Below are 21,337 nucleotides of genomic sequence, written 5' to 3' on the forward strand. Positions count from 1 at the left end.
AAGTTTATTAATATTTTTAATAAAATCACATCTCTAAGCAAAGGAACGAAGTGAAGCCACGTTTGCAAGTATTTTGAGGAACCAAATGAGCGAACAGTGATTATGCCAAACAAAATTGCCGTACCACGAAAAGACGTTCAATGCTTCACCGTTTGAAATGAAAATATTCAGAAATTGCTGTGGATGGAGTAAACAGAACGCTGCAAGTGGTGACTGAGTTATTTAACCCTTCCATCCCTGTGAATACATTTAGAACGATTTTATAAGGAAGTTAGGTTTTTTCAATATTGATTTAAGAAATGCATACGTGTAAATAAATTATATATAGGCTTTAATTTATCAGTACACTTTTACGCAAATCGTTTGTTTAAAAAACCAAAAAAAGTAATTTTATTTATGGAATATATCAACCAGAAGGGGATATTTAAAAAAAAATAATAAAAAATACATAAAAAATATATAGATTTCCTGTTTGTGGTGTTAATATAATAATGTATTGGAACCTGTGCATGTAATATATGCAGCTTATTATTATTATTATTATTATTATTATTATTATTATTATTATTATTATTATTATTATTGGTTTGGTTTTGTTCTTTGGTATAATACAAGGGGGGGTGTGGGGCATAGCCATAAACTGAATTATGTTTAAACATCCGAAAATACAGTAGGTGGCTAAAAAATGTCCCCTTTATGAAGATGTAATTCTGTCTATCGTTATTGCTTGGTTAAACATCCCAATGTAAAATAGGTGGCTAAAAACTGTCCCCTTTATAAAACTGTAATTCCATATATGGTTTTTGCATGTTTATAAACCACCTGCAATGCTTTATTAACACTCTACAACATAGTTATTAAACATCTATTATGTATTTATAATACATGTATAAAACATTCATAAGAAGCACCTTAATATAGTGTTACCAAAATAATAATACAAATGCTTTTAAAAAACTTTTTTTTTAGATTCTGTTGATTTTTTTAGTACTGTATTACATGCAGGATAGCAGCTATAGGATTGTTACCTTTGTTCAAAATGTGCAAGGATGAATCTACCAGTTAATCAACCCATAAATTAACTAATTTAATGCATGCTCAGTAAGTACATAGTGAATATTTTATGTTGAAACACCAATCTGGTCAGTTTGCAATTAATAAAACCATAACTTCATTGCAGCAAGGTTTGCATGTTTCTTAGAGCTACTTAATTGTAAAAAATAAATAAAATAAAATAAAACAATTTGCCTCTACACTGGGCAGTTGTCTAGTTTTCCCCCAACTTTTTAAACAAAGTTAGGCACCTATAATTGAGATATAAAATTCTTGGACTATTGCTTCTGACATAAATTGTGTGAACCTTGTATTTATGACTTATGATTGAGTTAAGCAGATATTATATATGATTTTTGCAGATGAGGTTTGGTAAAATGTGTATTATGTGAATTGAGCATACATAAAAAATGTTTTTTTAAACTATGTTAACTATCCTCATGCGTGATTTATCAGGTTGATTCATCTGGTAAAATGAAAGTAAGTGAAGTACTTTCTGAATTTATTTTTTGCTTCTGAAAGTGGTCAAAAATGGCTCAGAATGCATCCAAGAGCCCTTTTACAAGCGCTTACGGGGGGCCCTGGCCAAAAGATTGGTTTCAGTCAAAGTGATCACTGGCCACTTTCACCCATGGGTTTGTAAACGCTACAGAAAAACACAAAAAGCACATTATCCACCGCTCTTACAGAGACCTTAAAATTTATTGAAATCCGAGACACCATTGAATTTCTTTGTATTCCTCCCGTCCCTCTGTTCTGCTGAAACAGCATCTTGCACTGAGAGAAAAAAAAAATATTCAGTGCAGTCTCAATTCTACCTCTTGGTGGATGGGTGAATGCCCAGAGGCGTCCATATTGTAATGAATGTCGCCTACTGGCCAAGTTGGCACAGAGTATGTCTGCATAAAAGACATGACTACAAACCAGGCTAGGGAGGATTCCCCTTTAACGAAACTGTAGCATGCCTGCCTTTAGTGCTGAGGGTCAGTGGTTCAAATCCAGACCCCAGAGAAAATAATTTAAAAAAGCCTTACAAATGGTACCCAACTAGTCGTTCAACTCATACGGGACACGTCTCATTGCTGGGTTCAGTTATATGCTGCTCTACACTCGAGGACAAGCTTTTTCTAAGCAGGGAAAATATGTAATGAATTTAGTGAAACTGTGGCGTGTCTTCCTTTCGTGACGAGGGTCAGCGGTTCAAATCCAGACCTCAGTGACTATAAAAATAAATCCAGTCAGGTCTTACTGCGTACCTGACTGCAGAGAAACTACAATAATGGATCTGGACTGTTGAATGGTGCTAAATCTGTTGAAGAAACTTTTTTTTTTTTTGTTGTTTTAAATAAAATCAATAGAATATACTTGCAAAACATACGTGACCACATCTATAGCATTTTATTTGATATATTTGCATATACTCAACATAATAAAAATAAATGAGGAACAAAAAGAATCTCCTCAAGTTAGAATTTTTATTTTATTTTTTATTTTAAAGCCTTGGTTAGCATTCTTTTAAATAATCATCTTGGGAAGTCATTCTTAAGTTCTGTTTTTCACCCCCTGCATTAACACCAGAGCAGATTAGCATTAAAAAAAAAAACATTAACATCCTGTGTACAGTCAGCGCAACACAAACAAAATTTGATCCAAAGCAGATTTATTTCAAAGAATACATTAATGGTTCTAGTTTGTAATGTTCAGATGACCAACAGTGATAATAATATTTTTTTAAACTTTAAATCCAGTTGAACCCATATTTGAATTAGCAAGGAGTATTGTTCCAAGCCAACTTCAGATTATTCCCAAATAGACACATACTGTGATGAATAACTTCATAAAACCACAAGTCACATCACCAACTGCATTGTGCATATATTGGAAAATAACAGTTTACATCAAAACATCACTTGCAGTGCTTTTTAAGTTTTAAAGTATTTAAGTATTACAGAGTACTACACAGAAATTTGGTCCAGCGATACTGGTGATGTACTGTATTGGCATACACCTGGGGTTGTGTCACGTGACGTGTGTTTAACATATACTGTAGTTGTTTAGATTTTACTTAAGCCAAACCAATATACCAAGTTTATGGTTAATAACAGCTGGAAATATATCTTGATCAAATGAGAAACATGCCTGAAAACTGTCTCTCAAATATTCAATTATATACATGCATTCCTGTATTAAAAATGTAATATTTCTTTTCAGTGTTACATCTAAAGCTCCCTTTGGTCATTTACTCGTATACCAAGAAATGCAAAACTATATAATTTAATTTGACACCACCCTCATCATAATGTTGTAAGATCAAAGGCACGTCCTTGTTATTTTTGGACTATGGTTAAGGAGAGGTGTCAGCCCAAGATTTATTTCACTGTAAATCCTTTGTATTTCTTTTGACCTGAAAGATAGATTTAGTTTTTCCAGAACTGGTCTGCCTTCTTTTTGGAGCCAGGCTGCAATGTTGTCCACAAAGTGATACCTGTGCTCCACTGACTCCAGAAATGATTTGAAAGCTCCAGAGGCCTTGCTTATATAATCTTCCTTGTTAAATTAAGTTTCTTCAAGCCTGTCCTTGTGGGTGAGGATAATCTGGGTGTATGTCTTCCAATCTGGATCAAGAAGCTGTTCAGCAAACTCTAACAGCATTGTGTTCATGTGACTTTTTGGTTTCTGGATATAAGGACTTAATGCTTTCAGATATTACCCCTGATTTTCCACTGTGACCAAATAAGGTCTGTCTGAGAATATTGGAATACGGACAGAGATGTAAAATCCCTTATCAAGAAAGGAACTTGTAAGGTCCCAGCCAGGCCAGGCCAGCACACCAAAAAGGCGTCCAGAAAGTTCTGTACCATGTGGGATTAGAAGACAAGATTCACTTCTGAGCCAGAAGGCATGGGACAGATTACACCGTGTAACATTTTTTTTTTTTTTTTGTTCCTGGGTAGTAAGTGTTATTTCCTAATTGCTTATGCCTCAAAAGTATAGAAAATGGCTATTATTCCCCACAAACTTTGCTTTTGTGACCAAGACAGTGATATTTTGAAATTTACCTATTTTCCAGAACATTCCAGATAGATTCAGTGCAGAGTAAACTTGGAGTAACTTCTAGAACTTTCTAGAACTTTCCAGTAATATAAATAGTAGTATAAATACAGGGGCCTTAAGCCCACCAGTTCGGTTTAGTTCCAGCTGCCTAAGTGGATACATATCTGCATTTTTCTGAGATGGCATCAAGAGGCTGCAAGCATCCGGCAGACACATTTTGCTATGTCTGCGGCCAATTTATCAAGACAAGAGCGAAAAAGTACTCAGTGGAAGCATCTGCTAAGATGTGTGAGGCCTACAAGGCATATTTCGGCATGCCTATCGGGGATCAAGACAAACCCTGGGCACCTCATTTCACCTGCGAGCACTGCAAAAAAAACTCTGGAAGGTAAGATGGACAATTGTTGCTCGGAATTTTATGTTATAAAATTTGTTAAAATTTTTAAAATTGTAAAAGTTTTTAATTGTTAATGTTTTACAATTTTCAATGTTATTGAAAAAATATATCATATATGAAAAATGTTGCGAGAATCTCTTACACATTAGTCATGGGTGAAATAAATGTATTTTTGTAGGATGGTACAGAGGGGAAAAGAGAGCCATGAAGTTCGCTATCCCAAGAATTTGGTGGGAACCCACTGACCACTCAAGCAACTGCTACTTCTGCATGGTGGACCCTTCCAAACATCGGACTGGCAAGAATGCACCTGCTATCACGTATCCGGACCTTCCTTCATCCATCGCCCCGGTGCCACACTGCCATGAGCTCCCCGTACCCACTCCTCCGGAGAGAGAGCAGCCGTCTTTAGAAGAGAGCAGCAAGTCAGAGAGCGAGGAAGACGTTGTAGATCCAGATGACAATTTCAGAGGTGGAGCTGAGGAGAGAAACCCATACTACCCCAACCAAAAAGACCTCAACGACTTGATTAGAGATCTTGGTCTCACCAAGTCCAATGCCGAGCTTTTGACGTCTAGGCTCAAGCAGTGGAACTTGTTGGATGAAAGTGTGCAAGTCGCAGATCAGAGGAAGCGTCACCAACCTTTTTCCAGCTTCTTCACCCGTCAAGATGGGCTCTGCTTCTGCCACAATGTGACCAGTCTGTTCGAGGCAATCGGAATCGCCTGCAACCAGAATGAGTGGCGCCTCTTCACTGACAGCTCATCCAGGAGCCTCAAAACCATGCTGCTCCATAATGGTAACAAACTCGTCTCTTCCCCTGGCTCACTTGGTGCACCTCAAAGAGGATTACAACAGCATCAAGACCTTGCTGGACGCCTTGAAGTATGATGAGTACGGCTGGGAGGTCATAGGAGACTTCAAAATGGTGGCATTCCTGATGGGTCTCCAAGGCGGTTTTACCAAGTTTCCCTGCTGTCTTTGCCTTTGGGACAGCAGGGACACCAAGGCGCACTACCACAGGCGGGACTGGCCACAGCGGACTGAGTTCTCTGTGGGGAGGAACAACGTCAAGTGGGAGCCACTGGTGGACCCCCGGAAGGTGCTGATGCCACCACTGCACATCAAATTGGGCCTTATGAAACAATTTGTCAGAGCTCTAGATAAGGAGTCGGCAGCCTTCAGGTACCTTCAAGACTTCTTCCCTAAGCTGTCTGAGGCAAAGGTCAAAGCCGGTGTCTTCGTCGGACCACAGATAAAGAAGATCCTGGAGTGCAATGAATTCCCCAAGAAGCTCACTAGTAAGGAGAAAGCGGCTTGGAACAGCTTTGTCACAGCGGTTCGGGGCTTCCAGTTGGCAATCACAAGGCCGAAAACTATGTGGAGCTGGTTGAGATTCTGGTGAAGAACTACGGCACAATGGGCTGTAGGATGTCCCTCAAAGTCCATATCCTTGATGCTCATCTTGATAAATTCAAGGAGAACATGGGAGCGTACTCGGAGAAGCAAGGCGAGCGCTTCCACCAGGATATACTGGACTTTGAACGCCGATACCAAGGACAGTATAACGAGAACATGATGGCAGACTACATTTGGGGACTGATTCATGAAAGTGATTTACAGTATAATCGTAAATCTCGAAAAACTACTCACTTCTAAATCTTTTGTAGTCATTTTTGTATTACTTTAGTATAAATACATGTTAATTAGGATTCATATGTTCTTTTTTTCTGACTTTATGTGAACGAAAAGACACAAATTCGCCCATTTTCTCATTGGAAATAGGTAAATTTCAAAATATCACTGTCCTGGTCACAAAAGCAAAGTTTGTGGGGAATAATAGCAATTAGGAAATAACACTTACTACCCAGGAACAAAAATTGTGTTACATAGTGTTATCAAAGTTATTTACCCCAAATCATCATAAGCACTTTTTTCTGGAATGAAAAACAATTCTATGTTGTCTGCAAGAAACAACTTCAAACTACTTATAAGCTCCTTAATAAAACATCTGTGTTATTTATTTCTGGTTGAATAATAACATTTACACAATTAATAAACTATAAACTCTATAAAGTTTTCCTATAAATTGATATTGTGTTAAATCTCTCAGTCTACCTTAAATCAAATGTTTAACCAAAAGACTTTATATTATTGATTTAAGGCAATTATTAATGGCAATGATTCACTGGCAATATAACTTTAGATTGTAAACGTTAGGGTGACCTAATGTTTACAATCTACTTTTTTATAGCTTGCTTAACACTTTACATACAGGTGTGTTAAATCACCTCACAGGATTAATGTAGTAGCTTACACAAAATGAAACAAAAGTTTAGGAACCGTTGTATTGTGAACAGCAATGACACATTATAACATTTATAACATTCCAACGTATAGGGTATTGTATACTAGTAAACAATGACTACTAATAAGTTAGTATAAAAAATAGACATGATTGAACATTGTTAATTATCACACAGCTGTCGGAGGCACACTGAGTAAGACTTGCACGAGTTATTTGAGTGAGTTATTTTGAGCACTTTCTATAAATTGTTTTATTTGGTTTGGTAGTTAAGTTTCAATTTTGCTTTATTTAGGACAAATTGCACATTTTTTAGCACATTTTATTATTTTAGTCATGGGGGGGTGGTGCCTGTCACGTCCAGTGAGCAGCCTAGCAACGGGGGGGGGGGGGGGGGGGGGGGGGGGGGGGGGGGGGGGGGGATCCAGTTGTGACTGTGGTACCCTGGCAGCGTGACAAACTTGATATTTTTTCACCCTAGCAAAGTAGTGAGTTGTTGGTTTTATTTTGTTTTATTTTAACTTGGTGTTTTTGGTTTTTTTTGTAACTTTTGGTATTGTCAGTTTATAGTAATTCATTGCCATATGTTAATGATTTTACTAGAACAAATAAAGATTTCATTTTGAAACTGCATTCCCGTTGTCTGCCTCTCTTGCCATGGTCTGTCTGTTCTGAGTTCCAACTGGTCATGTTTAATAAACTGTGTTGCTAGGGTCCTAGTGCCATATATTTATTCACTAGTGGCGTAGTTGGCTACTGATTAATTTAAGTTCCGAGAGTGTCAAGTGATGCTACAAGTCAATAGTGAATTCATTGTACTGTATGCTTGAAACCTGTAAATCCATGTAGGAATGCGATATATACAGTTTGGACAATATCAGTAATTTTGTAAAACTGCAGCCACCACCCCAGGGATGCTTTGTTTGTTTGTGTTCACAAAAATATAAATTTTTAGTTGTTTGGGTACTGAGACTGGCCCACCAGTTACTGTAAATACCGATCTGAAGTACATGTTTAGCTTGAAATTACAAATGCACAAGTGTGCAAAACATTACTATGAGGCACTGTTTCTAAGCAGAGGTGAAGCAACACACAACCTGGAAAACTTTTCTACATTTTCCAAACTTACCTCATTGATCGCAAGATATTACAACGGTGGAAACGCAATCTGGAAAATAACATATCTGCACATGCAAAGATAAACCTAACTTTGAACTATGTATTAGGGATGGCGAAATATCTTAAAATTTGTAGGTTACGTTTTCCTGCAATCAGCGGTGATGAATTTTATGATCTACCCGCACAAGGTGTTCAGGGAAATGGAAACGATTAAGGTGTATTAGGGACTTGCAAACACAAGTCACACAGCCTGTCTGCCATTTCGACGAATAAAATTGGGAAAGTTTCTGTGGCAAAGCTGGCAGTCCTGAGTCACAGATACCACAGAGAGTCTGCTCGCGAACTCATAGTTTCCCAGGACAATGTTTCCTGTTGCACTTATCCCACTCTGAGGCCTTCCCAGCAGAAGAACATTTAGGCAAATTTCATCCTGGTCTGGTTTCTCCATGCATGCAGCTCAGGGCTTCTGTTAATATTATACATCATTGTATTATTATCTCATGTTGATGTTAGAGGAGATAATTTATTCTTAAATAAAAAATGATATATTCACAGTCATAAATTTCATACAATAACAGTACCACATTAATCCTTACAAACCTAATATGTATTTTGGGCAATTGTTGGCTTCTTTGTGCTCTAGTTACAGTTTTATCAATGACTAACTGAGTGATAGTTGCAATGTCATTGAGGTCAATATTCATTCAACTTTAATGCAACATTTCTAAGCTGCCCTATTTTTTCTTAAATAATAAAATGTATTCTACAGTACAATTGGCCCACACTTCAAAGGGTTGTTGGTTGGGAAATACATCTTTAAAAAATTCTAATGGCATATTATTTGTGAAGAAAATGTTATCCTATAAATCACATATTCTTCTCAGATGAAAGAAAGAGCAAATTAATTGGACCTTAACATGGATATATATATATATATATATATATATATATATATATATATATATATATCTATATATATATATATATATCATACAAGTATGTACTTGCATGTGAAAGATTTGACACGTTTTTTAAAATGCAGTAAACTAAAGTAAGAAGAAAATAAAAAATAGACATGATACATTTGTGAACGTTATATTCTAACTAAGTAAAACTTAAAGTTGAGTGAATATTCTCCGTGTGTATGAAAAGAAAAATCTAAATCAAATCCATATTTGGTGTGACCACCCTTTGCCTTCAAAACAGCATCAGTTCTTCTAGGTACACTTGCACAAAGTCAGGGATTTTGTAGGCATATAGTCAGGTGTATGATTAAACAATTATACCAGTCAGATGCTAATGATCATCAATTCAATATGTAGGTTGAAACACATTCATTAACTGAAACAGAAAGAGCTGTGTAGGAGGAATAAAACTGGGTGAGGAACAGCCAAACTCAGCTAACAAGGTGAGGTTGCTGAAGACAGTTTACTGTCAAAAGTCATACACCACGGCAAGACTGAGCACAGCAACAAGACACAAGGTAGTTATACTGCATCAGCAAGGTCTCTCCCAGGCAGAAATTTCAAGGCAGACAGGGGTTTCCAGATGTGCTGTCCAAGCTCTTTTGAAGAAGCACAAAGAAACGGGCAACGTTGAGGATTGTAGACGCAGTGGTCGGCCAAGGAAACTTACTGCAGCAGCTGAAAGACACATCATGCTTACTTCCCTTCGCAATCGGAAGATGTCCAGCAGTGCCATCAGCTCAGAATTGGCAGAAAACAGTGGGACCCTGGTACACCCATCTACTGTCCAGAGAAGTCTGGTCAGAAGTGGCCTTCATGGAAGACTTACGGCCAAAAAGCCATACCTGCGACATGGAAACAAGGCCAAGCAACTCAACTATCCACGAAAACACAAGAACTGAGGTGCAGAAAAATGGCAGCAAGTGCTCTGGACTGGCAGAAGGCAGTTTGTTTGCCGAAGGTCTGGAGAGCGGTACACGAATGAGTGTCTGCAGGCAACAGTGAAGCATGGTGGAGGTTCCTTGCAAGTTTGGGGCTGCATTTCAGCAAATGGAGTTGGGGATTTGGTCATAATTAATGGTCTCCTCAATGCTGAGAAGTACAGGCAGATATATATCCATCATGCAATACCATCAGGGAGGCATCTGATTGGCCCCAAATTTATTCTGCAGCATGACAACGACCCCAGACATACAACGAAAGTCATTAAGAACTATCTTCAGCGTAAAGAAGAACAAGGAGTCCTGGAAGTGATGGTATGGCCCCCACAGAGCCCTGATCTCAACATCATCGAGTCTGTCTGGAATTACATGAAGAGAGAGAAGCAACTGAGGCTGCCTAAATCCACAGAAGAACTGTGGTTAGTTCTCCAAGATGTTTGGGCTAACCTACCTGCCGAGTTCCTTCAAAAACTGTGTGCAAGTGTACCTAGAAGAATTGATGCTGTTTTGAAGACAAAGGGTGGTCACACCAAATATTGATTTGTTGTAGATTTTTCTTCTGTTCACTCACTTTGCATTTAGTTAATTGATAAATATAAACTATTAACACGTCTATTTTTGAAAGCATTCTTCCCTTACAGCATTTTTTCACACCTGCCTAAAACTTTTGCACAGTACTGTGTGTGTGTGTGTGTGTGTATATATGTATATATATATATATATATATATATAATATATATATATATATATATATATATATATATATATATATATATATATATATATATATATATATATATATATATATATATATATATATATATATATATATATATATATATATATATATATATATATATATATATATATATATATATATATATATATATATATATATATACATACAGTGCCTATAGAAAGTTTACACCCCCTTTCGAAATTTTCACCTTTTGTTGCCTTATAGCCTGGAAATAAATGCATTAAAAAATTAGTTGTTTTTTTTTTTTCATTTATTTTTTTTTTTTACATCGTACCCCACAATTTCCAAGTGAAAAAAATATTCTAGAAATTTGTAGAAAATTAATTAAAAATAAAAACTAAAATAGCTTGGTTTGATAAGTGTCCACCCCTTGTAATAGCAATCCTAAATTGGCTCAGATGTAACCAATCACCTTCAAAATCACACACCAAGTTAAGTGGTCTCTACCTGTGTTAAACTGTAGTGACTCACATGATTTCAGGATAAATTCAACAGTTCCTGTAGGTTCCCTCTGCTGGGTAATGCATTTCAACCATGAGCACCAAGGCAAACTCTGGGACAAAGTTGTTGAAAGGCACAGATCAGGGGATGGGTATAAAAAAATATCAAAGGCCTTGAATATCCCTTAGAGCACAGTCAAAATGATTATTAAGAAGTGCAAGGTATATGGCACCACCAAGACCCTGCCTAGATCAGGCTGTCCCTCCAAACTGGATGGCCGAGCAAGAAGGAGACTGATCAGAGAGTCTACCAAGAGGCCAATGGCAACTTTACAAGAGCTACAGGCTTTTATGGCCAAGACTGGTCAAAGTGTGCATGAAACAACAATGTCCCAAGCACTCCACAAATATAGCCTGCATGGTAGGGTGGCAAGAAGGAAGCCTACTCAAGAAAGCCCACCTTGAATCCTGTTTGAAGTGTGCAAAAAAACACTCAGGAGATTCTGTAGCCATGTGGCAGAAAGTTTTGTGGTCTGACAAAACTAAAATTGAACTTTTTGTCCTAAATGAAAAGCGTTATGTTTAGCACAAACCCAGCACAGCACATCACCCAAAGAATACCATCCCCACTGTGAAGCATGGTGGTGGCAGCATCATGTTATGGGGATGTTTTTCATCGGCAGGGACTGGGGCACTTGTCAGGATAGAAGGTAAGATGAATGGAGCAAAGTACAGAAAAGTCCTTAAGGAAAACCAGCCCTCTGCAAGAAATCTGAAACTGGGACAGTTCACCTTTCAGCATGACAACGACACCCAAAGCACACAGCCAAAGGTACAGTGGCGTGGCTAAGGAACAAAAAGGAAAATGTCCTTGAGTGGCCCAGTCAGAGCCCCGACCTAAATCCAATCGAAAATTTGTGGCATGATTTGAAAATTGCTGTCCATCAACGCTCTCCAAGGAACTTGACAGAGCTTGAACAGTTTTGTAAAGAAGAATGGTCAAATATTTTCAAATCTAGGTGTGCAAAGTTGGTAGAGACCTATCCCAACAGACTCACAGCTGTAATTGCTGCCAAAGGTGCTTCCACCAAGTATTAACTCATAGGGGTGGAGACTTATTCAATTATGATCTTATAATTTTGTATTTTTAATATATAATCTTTCTCTCAATAAAAACTTAAAAAAAAAAAAAAATCCTCATTTAAATGCATGAAACTCTGAGGCACTGACACAACAAAATGTGAAAAAATGTTCAAGGGTGTGTAGACTTTCTATAGGCATTATATATATATATATATATATATATATATATATATATATATATATATATATATATATATATATATATATATATACATACACACACACACACATACAGTTGCAGACAAAAGTATTTGGGCAGTTAAAAATGTTTTGAAAAACCACAAAGAAAGTGATTTCTATCATTTCTAATTGTTCTATTGAAATTAACATAGAGATTCAGCTTTATAATAAAACAACAAATTATTATGTAACATGTATAAAATGAGAAATAGCATGCAAAAACTAATTTCATACTTTGACAAAAGTAAATGGGCACTCTGTTTCATTAGTATTCTGTGTGTCCACTCTTTGCTTCTTTTACAGCTTGCAGGTTATTTTTTTTGTTATTTTGAAACCAGTTCCTGGCATCTTTTCAGAGATATTTTGCCCATTCTTCAACACATACAGTTTTAAGTTCTGCAATCTACTTCAGTTTTCTTTTTGCAACAGCAGCCTTCAAGTTAATCCACAACATATCGATGGCATTGAAGTCTGGGAACTGAGATGGCTACTTCATAATTATAGTCTTCCTCTTTTTCAGAAATGCCTTTGTAGACTTAGCAGAATACTTAGTGCCATTATCCAGGCGTAAGAAACCAATTGTCTACAGACATTCTGAATGGAATTCTCACTTGCAAGACTACTGTTAAAAACAGCACCAGCTTCAGACCAACGATCCAGTCTGCAAATGTGTCCACGTATGAACATGAGAAGTAAATAAGACCTAAAGAAATGTAAGTACACAAAACTAGACTATTTTATAATGTATTTTATTGTTTCTATTTGTTGAGAGTATAAGAGGTAGAGGTTAAGAGTAACATATATTTATACCACAGATGTGGGTATGTCTAGTGTGGGATACATTTTTGTTATTCCAGTCTAGTGGGATAACGTTAGTGGATAACATGAGTGTGATAACTTGCTTACCGAGGCTAGTTTTGAATGTCTTTTTTGTTTGCATTCCAAGCCAGTGTTATATTGATGAAATTCAGGACAGAGCTGAGCTTCAGTAGTTTAAACAATACTGCCACCTGTACATGTTTTATAACAACTGTAAAATTTCTGGAATTAAATTGTTGTTTTGATTCAGACTTTGATTTCCTTGAGAACGAGTTTAGTCAAGAAATGTCAGTTACTGATCTGCCTGCTTCTGACTTATTCAAGCAGCCCGTAGCTCCTCCTTTAACGGTAACGGTAACGGTAGGAAGCAACAGAGCGGCTTTAAATTTATGGACTAAGCTCAAGACAGTTTCGAAGAGAATATATATTTATGTACCTGCATTATATACTGTATACACATTTGTATATTCTTATCAAAATACATATTGAAAAGAGAGAAAAAATGATCATTAGTATTTTTTTTGTTTTGGATACATAGTATGAGAAGCGAATTGTGGTAGGACTACAGCAGTACTGAAAATTGGTAACCTACTAAGTAGGTTACCAACTTGTACTATACCTCTTTAGTCTGTAGAATTGGCATGTAATGTGAATTTCAATTAGTATAACCAGAGAATAAGTACACAATTTGTAATGTTGGTTCATTGCATTCCTCTTTATTACCAATAGTGATTTGCCAGCTGCCATTACAATTTCCAATAAGCATTTTTTTTTTCTATAACAGACAGCCATTTGGCTATAGTTAAAATAACTGAACTTGGTATGCAAATGTATGTATTGGTATGCAGACATTTTTTTAATCAGTTCTATGATGTATAATGCATCAAAGAAAAGCCTAAAACAGCTTTTGAAACATAAATCATTAAGCATTCCATGAACTGAAAATCTGCAGGATTAAAAAAACATTAATAAATGAGGAGTTTTCATTGGGGATAATTATGGATCTAAATGAGTGAGGAAGACAATGACCAGCTACAGCCTTAACAGAAATATATTTCACTTAAATTTGTATCATTATGTGTTCCAATAGGGATAAGGGATACATGAGATTAAGTTTCAATGACTGGTGCCAGAAAGTGTTTCAGCCTCACAAAAACACCCTGAAATCTTTCTTCTTAAAATGTCTTCAGTTTTTGATCTCCAGCACCCAACCCTGTGTGTGATAATGTGAAGAATTCTTACGTTACATATTCTTCCAAACAATGAACCAATTCTATAATAACAGAATATATTTGAATGGACTGTCTCTGCCAATATCTTTGCTGTCTACTATCTGTCTAGTTTAGTTTCCCCAATGTACAGTTTGTTGCATTTCTTGCAGATAATGCAGTATACTATTCCTTTAGAGGTGTATGTGAAAGGTTCATGGATGCTGAATGATAATTTAGTGCTCTGATCTCAGTTTGGGTGTTAATACATTTAGTACATCGTGGCTATTGCATTAAAGTGTGCCTTTGAAAATATATAATCTCTCATTATGTAACAATTACAAACAAACAAGGAGCATACTTGCAATGATGTAAACAGTTTTGAAAATTGGGCTCGTTGATGCCAGTACAGGTTACTGAAGACATGATGCTGGACCACGACTGAATCCCCCAGGTGGCAGTAGAATTCTCTCTCACCGGCACAGGCAGGAAGTGGGAACACTCAGAGAAAAAGGGGCCTTAGGGCTAAAGACTGCACAAAAGTAGGAAGCAGTTGAACAAGTTGTAAATAAAAAGCAATGAGCCAGAGATGGACTATTTTTCTATTCCAGCCAAGTTGTCAACCCCTACTCCTTCACCCTTCGACTGCCTTACCAAAATGAATCATTCCTAAATCCAAACACTAATCTTTAGTAACACAAGGTTGTTGAACACACATTTCAAACAACAGTTTTGTTGGTGCCTTAGAGAAAGGTTAGACATACAATTCTATCGGACAGGAAGAGTTACAGACAAACATTTACAAAATCTGTACATTAGACTTGATGGAATTGATCTGTAAAAACAGAACAAACTGAAGCAGCCCAGCTAGCAGGACCTGCCTCCAAGCCTGCAGTTTCATCTTGTGGGATTGGTGATAAAATTGAAATGGTCTTGGCTTGCTGGTCCATGATATTTATGGGGGGTTGTTTTGTTTTTAGCTTGTTCTGTGTTAAGTGCCTGTGAAAGTTGCCAGAAAGCGGAGACTGCAGGGCACCACTTAAGATGTCAGAAATCATGCGACTCATTAAAGCAACCAGTTCATTCAGAGCTGTGTTTGTCTAATTAAAGGACTGCTTAAGAGGTTTTATAATCCATTTTCTTTGGTTGTTTTTTAAATGATAACACATATGCCTGTTTTCTATGGAACTCGAAACATAGTACTAGATATTGTTCTGATTACAATAGTATTTTTTTTTCAAACATACATTCTATTTCACTATTCAAGTACTGTACAGCATACATTGTAATAACTAATAACACAAGAAAGCTGTAAACACACCCATTGCACAGTTCTGTATGTTATATTGTGCAACTGTTCGTTACTTCACAGGAACTTACTTCTATGTAAACATGTTAATGTTATGCTTTTATTTCCCAAAGTGATAATAAGTGAGGTGGAAATCAGTTGTAGTGGTAGTGTGTTACATTTATTGGCATATTATGAAACCTATGATATTATAAGGAATGATTTTAGTATTTGCCAATTGATTTTGCCCTCTTTATCTCCCAACTTGAAATGGCCAGTTGTATTTAGGTTCAGCTCACTGCTACTACTGACTAGGGAGCAGTGAAGACGAACACACGCTGTCCTCCGAGATGTGTGCCGTCAGCCGACCTCTTCTTTTCACTCTGCAGGCCTGCCATGCAGCCAACCCAGAGCTACAGCATCGGAGCTACAGCATCGGAGGACAACGCAGCTCTGTGCAGCTTATAGCAAGCCCGCAGGTGCCTGGCCATTCTACTGGGATCTCTGGTGCGAGGTGAGCCAAGGACACACTGGCCGACCTAAGCCCTCCCCCCATGGGTGGTGCTTGGGCAATTGTGTGCCGCCTCCTGGGAACTCCCATCCAAGGTCAGCAGTGGAATAGTCTGGACATGAACCGGCGATGTCCAGGCTATAGGGCGCATCCTGCACTCCTTGAGGAGTGCCTTTACCGGATGCGCCACTCGGGAGCCCCTTATAAGGAATATTTTAAGTGGAATATACATTTATCAAGTAAAAGAAAATTGTCTTTCTGGTAGATAGTCAGAAGTAAAAAATTGCTGCTGCATCCTGTACCAGAACTTTGCTTTACCCAAAAAATCTTAACAAAAGAAAATGTCATACCTGGCATAAAATTGAACTTCACCAAATGAAAGTGGAGGCTTGGTGCTTTCTAATAATATCTCATGTGCCCGTCTGACATGTTCCTAGAATAAACTACAGCGTCCAGAATACAGTGGTGCCTTCACTTGCTAGGAGACAGCTCGCTAAACTCGGGTCAGAACATGTTGACCCACATCCTGAGGTGGGTTGCTGGGTATGACCCATGTATGTGGTTTCATACTACACAGGACTGTGACCCAGGTAGCCAGAACCCAGGTCTGGACCCAGGTAGGAATGCCAGTGTGAAAGGGGCTGTAGTCTTGGAATGTCTGTGGAATATGTATAGAATTAATGCTACATGTAAGCAAATTAAAAAACACACCTATTCACATATATTGCATCAAATATATAATATTCAAATTATATTGCATTGTATTGTGCAATAAAAAAGCTAATCAAATACTGCTTGCAGATAATGCCTGCATACACTGGGAAAATGTCAGTTGACATTTAAACACAGAACACTTTATAAAGTACCATTTACAGTCATTCTTAACATATTTGTGTTTAAACAAAGTCCTTTTACCCCTGCCTCTTTTTAAAAGGAAATGTAACCCTCAGAAGGTAACCTGGGGTCCATTCAGACCCCACAGTGCTTTAGTATGAGTTATTATGTGGATCTAGTGACTTGATTTATGTTTCCTTTTAGGTAGTTGTCAGGCACCCATCGTGTTACATTATGCAAAGGATAATTCTAGTCCAGGTAGCCTTGTTGAACTATTTAGGTTTGGGGTCCATATGGACCCCAGGCATAGGGTATCAGCAGGCCCAACCTTATTGCATGAATATCTCAGGCACTGTAATATCTAGTTCAGATTTGGAGCTTTCCAACGATGTATCATACATCCTGAACACACGTTCCTAAGCAAAACTACAGCAAACCGAAACTAAAGCTTGAGTCATGTGACATGAGTCAACTCCTAAGTTTCGTTTGTTGCATATTACTTTGTTGCTTAAAGATAGCGTTCCGGTTTTAACGTCATTTAAAGGAGCAGGCTTTGCGCTTTCCATTGATGTCAGGCATGTCCATATGTGTATTTTATACCACCCCCTCATTCAGTGCTCCATTGCTGTGACGAGCAGCAAATCGGTATAGTGTGTTCAAGTGCCTGTAAGTCGAAGCTTGGGGCTTTCCAATAATATCTCACATGCCCATGACATGTTCCTAGAATAAAATACAGCATCCAGAATACAGTGGTGCCTTCACTTGCTAAGAGACAGCTGTACACATGTGTGACACATACCAAACAATGGCTAAAAGTAAAGGAAAATCTAAATAAAGTGTTCATAGACACATTTTCATTCATTCATTTACTCCAGTTGTTACTTATACATTGTTTCATTGCTGGGGTCTGGATGGACCCCAGGTTACCACAGGAAAGTCAGTTTTCCAACGTGTCTTTATGAGGGCTAAAGAAAAAGGCATGCATTTAAAAATGCAGTACAGTACATGTACAGTTCAAATAGTTAACGATTAAATGGACAAAAATATCACAAATCAATAGCATGCTAATTAAAGTAGATTTTATCATGTAATATGTACACTTTTACAAAGATACCAAGTACAATTATAAACCTCTGCAATGTATGTGACAAGACAGTGTCAGGCAGTGCAAAAAGCCAACTGAAGCAACTGGTGAGATATGTATAATGATTTGTTATACAAGTTATCAGCAAAAACAGTTTGGAACATTTTTAGACTGTGTTTAATGTAATTTATCTTGATATTAAAATATCCTGCACTATGAGGTATTGAATTATTAGGGTATTCTAAAATAAATGTCTGCTCTCCAGGGTTTATAGATTATAACATTTTAATTATTACAATTTAACCATAGTTTAAATAGAAAGAGATGAAGAAGGCAAAGTAATGCAGTACTGATGGGCTTCTGTAAGATGTTATGTCTGTGTCATTGAACCAGACATCTATTGCTTTCTCGGGCAGTACAGACGAAAGTTAATCTGCTGCGAACAAAACCTACCACTCTACAACCTGACGTGTGGTAATAAAATATGCCTCCATACTCCCCCATGTGTCATTTTGAGTATGTCAGAACTTGTGTTATAGAGCCAAGTGTATCTTTTGAATTGTGGCAGTGAAACCTGGATTTGCTTTATACTAAATAAATGCAGATTTCTTTAAGTAAGAATTACTGGCGGTATGTAAAGGAAGCACAGCGAAGGGAAAGCCTGTTGCACAATAAACAGATATTAATGATGTTTCAATGTAGAACCGAAACAGCTCAGAATAAATGTTATTCTAAAAGGTGAGTGAGGCTCCTCAAAAATAAACAGCAAGAATAACGGGCCCTGGATATAGTGTTAGACAACAAAAAGTGTTCTCATATTATGTGTTACTTTAATGGCTAATAATGTAATTATATTTAATTCAGTAGCTTAATATGATTGCTCAGTCCTGGGATACTGGATAAAGAAATATCACATATTCATCCCACCCAACAAAACACAGAACTGATTTCTGAAGTGTCCATGTTGATATAAAATAAGGTAAAATGTGATACAATTTGTACAGCTTCATTCTGACCATATGAAGTGGTTGATTTTGTTTTAGTTAAACAGCAAAAGAAATGCAATTTTCTGATTAGAATTAAATGTGCTATTGATTCAATTCCCAGTGATTTAATCAGTGAGATTTCACTGTACCACAATATTGCTTAATACTGATAACAAAACATATTTAGCAAATTAAAATATGTTTTTCATACCAAGGAACTTTGTAAAGCAACTCATGGTTACCAATTAAAAACTTTATAATGGACGATTTTGTTTCAGGACCGGTTTATGACATTGTCAATATCAATTTCAACTATTCCTTTGGAGCTCGACAGTACCACTAAGAAATAAATAAATAAATAAATAAATAAAAAGGTTTCTGTGTTCTATAATTAAAACAGTGAACTTGCCAAAATGCATCTTTTCAGAACAGGTGTTTGATTACAGACATATATCAAAAGTATATATAGTACCTTTGCACATTGGCAATGTCTTTGAAAGAAGGATACATAAAAGACATTTATTCTGAAAAATAAATTATAAAAACGGCAAAGCTCTAAACAGTAATAAAGTTGGCACTCCAAACATTAGCATGATGGATGGGGTCAGGTTGACTGATTACAGGCATTGTGTCCTGTTCAAAAATAAAGAATAATGATAGAGCATGTAGAGCAAAACCATCTTTATGTTATAAAAATGCCATCATATTAGTTTCCTCTTCAGGAGTCATGAAAAGTAAATATGGCAGGGTTTTGGAAGAAAGTGAGTGTAATTTTGATTAATGGAGCCTGGCAGTGAACTGCATAGCTGGCAGTCTTAACCAGTACAAAAGGATCTTATCTACAGTAGTTGAACAAGTAGTTATAGAGCGTATTTTCAATTACTCCATTGCACCAGCAGGAGTTAGCCTTATCTTTAACAGTGTAATCCCTGTGATGTCACAACAGTTAGAGACCAGCTTCCACCAATCATTTTTTTTTATAGAAAGAGAAACTCTAAAGAGACTCACATGCCCTGTACGGTGTTTAGTTTTCATAACCTTGATATATGCATAGGCCTATTGAGGTAAACAACAGAGCAGGGCTACACTATTTTCAAGTGCTAACAGTGCCATCATTTAGATACATTTAATGAACACAGCACACACACACACACACACACACACACACACATATATATATATATATATATATATATATATATATATATATATATATATATATATATATATAAAAGCTTTAGAAATATATGAGATTTGACAGAGCTATTTCTGAAACTGAATTTGCAACATGATTATGATTTCCATTGGATGAGAGTAAGTGTTAAAAAACTTCATGCTGATATTGGACTCAGTTCTCGCCAAGATAAGCACCAACTAGGACATAGCTTATTTTACTGTAAACTAATGTGATCCGTCTATGTTTTCTTCCATCTGATGACGTAGATATCCTTCTACCTGGTGTTGATGGCTGAAGTGTACAGCTGGCTCCAGGGATCAGCCTATTTTGCCTCCCTGGTGCATCAGCACACACAACAGCTGCAATGCTGGCTCCAGGGATCAACCACAGTGCGGCTTCCATAGCTCATCAGCATGACAACCGTCTGGACTGAGCTAAGTAGGGTACTTCTCCGATGTCTTCAAGTGGACACCTTCCATCCTTGGTGTTTCGTCGAATAGCCCATGACACCTTAAGAGGGTTCGACAGTGACTGTGACATCCCAGCATCACCCCACTAAGGGGGGGGTGAGTCGATTCGGGTCAAAAGAATATTTAGCTAAGCCCCCCCCCCCCCCCCCCCCCCCCCCGCCCCCCCGACCCCCCCCCCCCCCCCCCCCCCCCCCCCCCGTCGACTACTTAGTTCAAGACTCAACAAATCTAGGGTATTAATAATTGACGAAGCCTTGATTGGCTGAGACTTGTCTGTGTGCTTTATAGGTGATTTAAAAACAAATTCATTAACATTTTGTCACTTTGAGAAATTAAATGCAAAGTTACAAACGTGCTTAATGAATCTCTATAGCTTGTCAATGTGGAAGCCTATTTCTTAGTGGTGCAATCGGGCACCCTAATTTCGTGTTCTATTATCGTATAGACATTTATCAACAATAGCATTGACGTTTTATTTTTCAAAATAAACAACAAACATTAGTTTTTTTTTTTAACGGACGGTCCAATAATTAAAAACACTATTGTGCATTATAAATTAAACAAAAAGGTACAACTTATATTCAAATTAGAACACTTACGATT

This window comes from Polyodon spathula, chromosome 2 (genome assembly GCF_017654505.1).
Source record: "Polyodon spathula isolate WHYD16114869_AA chromosome 2, ASM1765450v1, whole genome shotgun sequence".
NCBI classification, from domain to species: domain Eukaryota; kingdom Metazoa; phylum Chordata; class Actinopteri; order Acipenseriformes; family Polyodontidae; genus Polyodon; species Polyodon spathula.